The sequence below is a fragment of the Macrobrachium rosenbergii genome, chromosome 20 (assembly GCF_040412425.1).
Source record: "Macrobrachium rosenbergii isolate ZJJX-2024 chromosome 20, ASM4041242v1, whole genome shotgun sequence".
Taxonomy (NCBI): domain Eukaryota; kingdom Metazoa; phylum Arthropoda; class Malacostraca; order Decapoda; family Palaemonidae; genus Macrobrachium; species Macrobrachium rosenbergii.
Genome location: NC_089760.1, coordinates 32,812,501 through 32,820,000, shown reverse-complemented (window position 1 = coordinate 32,820,000; position 7,500 = coordinate 32,812,501). Strand labels below are relative to the sequence as shown.

General features: G+C 37.0%; 1 protein-coding gene across 1 annotated transcript in view; it reads right to left on the bottom strand.

Moving 5' to 3' along the window:
- The window catches only part of LOC136848959 (protein madd-4-like), a 616,220-nt gene that overhangs the window by 445,785 nt on the left and 162,935 nt on the right, over positions 1–7,500 (bottom strand). The gene's annotated exons all lie outside the window — the stretch shown is intronic.

The window sequence follows — 7,500 nt, the reverse complement described above, 5'->3', positions numbered from 1 at the left end:
CCAAGGAATAAGAAGTTATCAAAAATTGATTCCAAACGTTCAAGCACAAATACTACAAGGGCTTTTAATATTCTTATTTACAGGCAGTCATTTACGGTCGACCATGTGTGTGTGTGTGTGTGGCATAGGAATGAGGCGTCCCCATCGCCTACCGTTGGGAGGTGCAATCAAAATGGGTAAACTGTACAGCTATAAATGGGTACCATCATCAGCTGTGGTTAAAAGAAACGCCGTGGGGCTAGCAACCTCATTCCTGGAAGCTTGCTTCGAGACGGGATGGCTCTACGCTACTGGCCTCACCTCCTCCTGTGGGAAGGAGGGGTGGCTGTGTTGTGGTCAAGAAAATACACATATACAGACAGACAGATATATAGATAAAGACCACAATTCACACGTGAGACTCGAAACAGCACGTGACGACCAAGAAACAACATGGTCGCTTCATAAGCGCATTCCCTAGGGGCAACCAAATGACAACGATCAAATAATGTTAATGGACTATCTTCGCGTCGCGTAACCGCACCAGACCGCTTAATAATACCTGTGACAGGTAATGGAGTCAACCGTCACAGAATCTCTCTCTGCTCTTAACTGTCGATAGACAGACCATCACAAGCAAAATTCTTGCAGAGAGAACGCAAAGTGAAGAGACGAGTTTTTATTTTAAATAGGACTGTTGATTTACAAATGTCCATTACGAAAACATAAATACAAATTTGATATTGTGTAACACAGGCACAGTAAATAAGCTTCACCCAGTGTCAGGAATGACACAGTCTTGTGCCAGTTAAAGGTAAAATTACATTCTCCTGTTAGAACTTTGGGTGTGTTTTGCCGAATTAACTAAGCATTTTCATTATTTTAGCAGTTCTGAACAAAATTTCAGCGAAATATGACCTTGAAAATCATGTCCAAAGGTCAAGTGGACAGTTATGTTTAGCAGATCAAAACTGAACATACCATCATATACCTACCAAGAGAAAAAACTTAAAATACTTCAGTATCTGGTAAGTTAAACATTTTCATAAAAATATTCACCCGCTACGCTGCTATAAAAGAAGTATCCATGATAAAAGAACAACTTTAACAGTATAACATTTTGAAAATAACATTTCTTTACATTCGTGTCACATGTATGTGTCATACTGTTCATGATATATTGAAACAATATTTTTTTTTACCCTGAATTCGTCTTTGGCCAAATGGTAGTAAACTGAAAGTGTTTAAGTATTTAGTAAGCGTACCTATTTTCGGCTGAATTTATTGGAAGCCATTATTTTTTCACATAGTTCAGACGTTATTCCACTGATGTGCTTAGCTTTGTGCCATCGATGAGAGTCTTTTCTTAATTCCTTGGGGACAAGACCCAGCTCTTGCAGGCCCAGTTATCTAGTGGCGCACAATAGGTTGTGCGTCCTATAGACCCCCATCCCCCTAACCCCCATTACAGACAACTTAAATTTAACCTTCCCTGAATCCTATGAATTTCACCTGCATTTAGGAGGACCGGTTATAGAAACTAACAAGTCTACTGATATATTAAACTAAATGAGAAAGAAAATGTACGCGACCGATTTTGTAAAGGATGTATGTAGTAGACTGCTGCATAAAAGCGCAGAAAATTTCCTCATCATCTTTGAGAACGGCGTGAATTTGCTCAATCCTAAACGACCTAATGTTCAAACATTTCCTTCCCCATCGCAAGGAAGAGGGGAGAGTCAACACAAGCCCTTGTACCCATTCTTTGTTTAAAAGTCTATTTGCCTGTATCTGCGCTGTCCTCTCCGGATGTTTGCAAGACGGCAGAGTTTGTACTTGAAGAAATCAAATCGTTTCTCACAGTCAAGTATCGTCTGACTTCGCGATCATTCGAAATTTCTGTTTCAGGAATGAAATACATCAGTGATTATGTCAAGCAATGCTTCTTTTTTTGAAACATCATCCACTCCAGGAATGAAATATATCTGTGATTATGTAAAGCAATGCTTCTTTTTTGAAACATCATCAATTCCAGGAAAGAAATACATCTGTGATTATGTAAAACAATGCTTCTTTAATGAAACATCATTTATTCCAGGAACGAAATACATCGGTGATTATGTAAAGCAATGCTTCCTTTTTGAAATATCATCCATTTCAGGAATGAAATACATCAGTGAATATCTAAAGCAATGCTTCCTTTTTGAAACATCATCCATGATTTAGTACCTGTGGTAATTTGAGTAAGTATTCCTTTTAACGCAACGCGCTGTCTATACAATTTCTCTTCTAAGGTCTGGGATAACCAAGCACATCTAAAAAAAAAAAAATATAGAATCTGCGCAAGTCAGAGCCACAGCTCCTGCGCTGTGTCCAATCCCACAGAGGCCGACAAGTCACTTTTTAAAGCCGTGATTGATGACAAAATTTCCATATGACTTTTGCATGACTAGAGGAATGCTAATTGCTCTCCAGCCTCCTTCCTCACTCGCCGCCGTTTCACAAGTGTTGACTCTAAACTCGTAACTTTCCTTTTGAATTTCCGTCCTTTTTCTCTCTCTCTCTCTCTCTCTCTCTCTCTCTCTCTCTCTCTCTCTCTCTCTCTCTCTCTCTCTTCTTCTTCTTCTTCATAAGGAAGGTTAATGGACGTTGATATTTTTAACCCAATTCCTTAAAGCTAGTACACTAGAATAAAAACAACGAATGAAGACTATAAACACTACTTTTACGGAGAATAATAAAAATCAAATACAGGAATCGTAATTTAGCAGCCATTAAGCAAAACTCGTACAATCTAATCTGACATTTAGAGAGCAAAAAACGAAAATCCTTTAGTAATAACAATCCATCATCAAAACTACCTTGACAGCAAAATTCTTCGGGTAAATGTCAAAAACCCAAGCCAAATTAAACTTACAGCTGAAGGACAAACACGACATCCCTGCACTCAATTTCAATAAGTCCTCCTGCCCCCCCACCCCCCCTTCTCTCTCTCTCTCTCTCTCTCTCTCTCTCTCTCTCTCTCTCTCTCTCTCTCTCTCTCTCTCTCTCAATTTGTAGGTAGATATAAGCTGCTTCCTCGTCTGGGTTAAACTCCCGAACTCTCTCTCTCTCTCTCTCTCTCTCATAAATGATACCTGACTTCCGAGTGTGAGTGCATATTCATATCTATTTGTCCGTGTGTGTATGTGTGTTTTTTTTTTTTATTTGTGTGTGTGCGCGCTGGATGTTTAAAGATCGCCATAGATATTTAGTAATCACCGTTTTTTCATGAACTATCAAAGCCGACGGATACAAAAATCGTTCTTTATACCCACAGACAAAACACCAATGATTCACAACCACATTCACATTCCAATGTGCTCTGGGATATTTGCGTTTGCACATAAAATCCAAAAGATTTAATCAAATATTCACGGATCACTATCTACACGGAACGCCCTATAGACAAGCATATATATATATATATATATATATATATATATATATATATATATATATATATATATATATATATATATATATATATATATATATATATGTATATATATATATATAAATATAAATATATATATATATATATATATATATATATATATATATATATATATATATATACAGAGACACCTTTTAAGTTGAGAGAGAGAGAGAGAGAGAGAGAGAGAGAGAGAGGTGAAAGCAAGGCTTTGGTACATTTTCCTTGATGTCATGAAAACTCAAGCTTACCAACTTACAGCTTCCGTAATGCCTCACATCAAAGAGGGTCGGAGGAAAATAATGAGTTTTAGTCCGGCCGCTGGAATTATACATCCATTTCAATCATTTACCGAGATATGGAATCATATGAATAATTATTCTCTCATGCTTCAAAGTAAATCAAACATGAATCCCGGTTTCCATAATGAATTACCTAATGCTGGAGGATCGGAATGACCAGCCCCCTAATATTCTGAATTAATTACTACCAATTCTAAAAATAAAGTGGATCCCCTCTCCTAACCTCCTTCCCTTCCCTTCCCTCTTCCGCCCCTCTCCTTCTCTCTCTTATTTGTAAAGACTGCCAAACCAGGATGCTAAATTGGACATTTTGGAAAGTTGTATCCTTAGACAATATAACCACTTCCTTAAGTATACTGAGGATGTTGGTAGGACCTAGGTCCAGCTTATCAGTTTCTTTGCTACTAGAAAAAACAAAACAAAAAAATAGAAAACATTCCGTGCTCACATACGACTCAGGTACTCACACGCGGTAATAAATCACGCAAAAGCACGCGAGCACGCTCAAAACACGCTCACATTTATGCGAGAAAGAGGAGAGAAAACGATAAGAAGTAATGATATGCTCTTGCAAGCGATCCATCACTGTTTTCTCTGTTTGCCCGGAGAGAGGTCTCTTTTGTCTGGGCGGGGCGAACGTAGACTCAAAAACTTGACCACCGCCTCGTGCACCAAAGGCGCCGCCGCTCGGGAAGATCCTCGCCCGCCAGCCACTCTATTTGGTGGTGGCTGGTCGGCGTCGCCACTACCATCACCACCAGCGCCTGTAGGCTCGATCGAGGGAGTCATCTTGCGGCTCACGCAATGATGCAAGGACGTCCTGGCTGGAAGATGATGCTTGCGACGGAATCCCCCGAAATCTGAATTCGTGCTAGAAACATGAAGTTCGGACATCTTTCTGCATTCATGCACAAGCACACACACGCGCTCACAAATCCAAACTAGAAGTATGCAGATCGAACATCTTTCTGCATTCATACACACACACACACACAAAGGCCACTAATGACTGTATCAGGAGAAAGTTATGTTAGTAAGTGTATGCAACGGAGAAATGGAAAACTAAATATGAAAAAGTTAGAGGGAGAGCCTGTGGACTCAGGAAGATGAGGAAGATGAGTAAAATAATGTCCTACCGTACTGGGTTGATAGGGCGAAAGAAGCATGAGAACATATCCAAGACGGTACAGAGTAAATGCATAACTTGGCTCAACAGTACAAATATGTAAGGAGGTTAGACGCAATGCTGATGGGACTTCGGTAAGCATGCCTGAAGAGCTGTTGAGACCGAAGTCGTTCTGGTGCTCTCTATGGCTACCTCCCCTTCAGAAGGAAATTGCTTATCGGTACAGAAATCTTTCCTGTATCCGGTCTATATCCTGCTTTTAAATTCAATGCTCCAATATAACCCTCCTGGAGCTAGCATTTTCCTGCAGCATTCTTCGGGGGTAAAATTTCTGACTCTATTCCAAATATTTTGGACAAATTCGCTTCCTCTACGAAACCGCCCTCTCCAACATTTTCCTAAATTCCTCTTTTTTTCAGTATTATTTAAGCACTCTTTCCTTAAATCGAATAATCAAAACATGCCCCCCAAAAAAAAAGACACGCGAAAGAAAACCAGAATAAGAAAGGCTCTAAAAGTGTTAGAAAATAGCGATTACAAACAGTAAATGCGAAGAAGGCGAGAGCAAGCCAAGCAGATCTGGCTGCGTCTCCTAATAGGAAAACGATATTGGGAAAAATATCAGGATGAGAGAGAGAGAGAGAGAGAGGGGTGGGGTGAAGCAATATAATTCAAGTAAAGACAACTCTGAAGGATTTATCAGATAAGACCACTTTTATCATGTATGGTAATATAGTGAATAATTTCTGACAGAATAAGAATATTATATATATATATATATGTGTGTGTGTGTGTGTGTGTGTGTGTGTGTGTGTGTGTGTGTGTGTGTGATAATGTGTGCGTGCGTGAGTGCGCATGTGTCGATATGGCTTACAAGCCTTTTACAAATCATATTTCTCACCCCACCATAGACAAATATAAATGTATGTATATGTATGTGTATAGATGTGTATATATATATATATATATATATATATATATATATATATATATATATATATATATATATATATATAATATATATATATATGTATATATATAGTATATATATATAGATATAAAACCACTTTCTTTATAAAAAGAAAGGTAACCTCTACTGAATTTCACGTCTTAAAATACCCAAAATTAATATCTGTCTTCCTAGAAAACTTTTGCTTCCTTCTGGTCAAATGACACTTTGCAAAATTTGCTCGAGGAAAGTTATACAACCCCGAAACTGATGAGGTAAGTGATTTGGATTTGCTAACGCTTTGTGCATCAGAAATGGTTAGGAAGACACCAATATAAAAAAAATGCACTGGGAATAGTAAATGTAACAAGTCGGATAAAACCATTAAGACCATTGGTTATGCTGCGACTATTAATCATACGACGTGTTGTACTGTAACGAGCCTAAAATTCATGACAACAACAACAACATGACAGTATTTGTTTTTATATATATATATATATATATATATATATATATATATATATATATATATATATATATATATATATATATATATATATGATTATAATCAATAATATGTGTGATATATATATATATATATATATATATATATATATATATATATATATATTATATCATATATACTTTTATATATATATATATATATATATATATATATATATATATATATATATATACATAATACAAATGCAAACGCAGACTCTCAGTTTCCTTGATGGAGAGGATAATGATAATTTAACGAGCGATGAGGAACCAGTTTAAAACTGAAGCCTGTTAACAATATCAATCAATCAATTACAAAACGAACTCACCAAGCAAATCTTACTGTTCAATTTGACTTCTAACGTAAAAAAAAAACACTGTACTTGATGAAGTAAAAAAAAAAAAAAAGAGCAGTATGACGTGATTTGGCTCTTCAGATATTGCCTTATACATATTAAACGGTGGCAGGAATATTTCAAAGGTTTTGGAAAGCCCCGCTATCAGCCTTTCAACAACATTCTATCCTTAGGGAACCGAAGAGTATGAAAAACAGCACCTCTTTTATTTTCCACTCTCTCCCTTTTTCTCTCTAGTTTCGGTCAATGAGCACAAACGATAACCTAAAAACAAGATCTGGAAAACAGAGATAATAAAAAACATTTTCATATATTTGTTGAATGGAAGATCACCCAGTTTTGCTCTCAATCAGTCTACAAACGTTTTTCTGGAAACTACTGCGAAACATTTTTTTCCCGTCTCTCCCTTTTTCTCTCTAGTTTCAGTCAATGAGCACAAACGATAACTAAAAACAAGATCTGGAAAACAGAAAGATAATAAAAAAAACATTTTAATATAGGAATTTATTGAATGGAAGATCACGCAGTTTTGCTCTCAATCAGTTAACAAACGTTTTTTCTGGAAACTGCTACGAAACATTTCCTCTGCTATTAGCTTCTAATGGAAAACTATTAACCTAACTACGAGACAAAGCTGAACCGCTTCACACGGCTCTTGGGGCTGAAAATGTCTGTGGAAAATGTTCCTTTTCCTTAGTCATGTTAACCTGTGTCATTTCTCACAATTTTTGTTTTTGCTTTAGGGCTGTCAAGAACTCAAGTACAGCATACGCAGTAGTGATGAAAATAAACAATAGGAGTTTCAG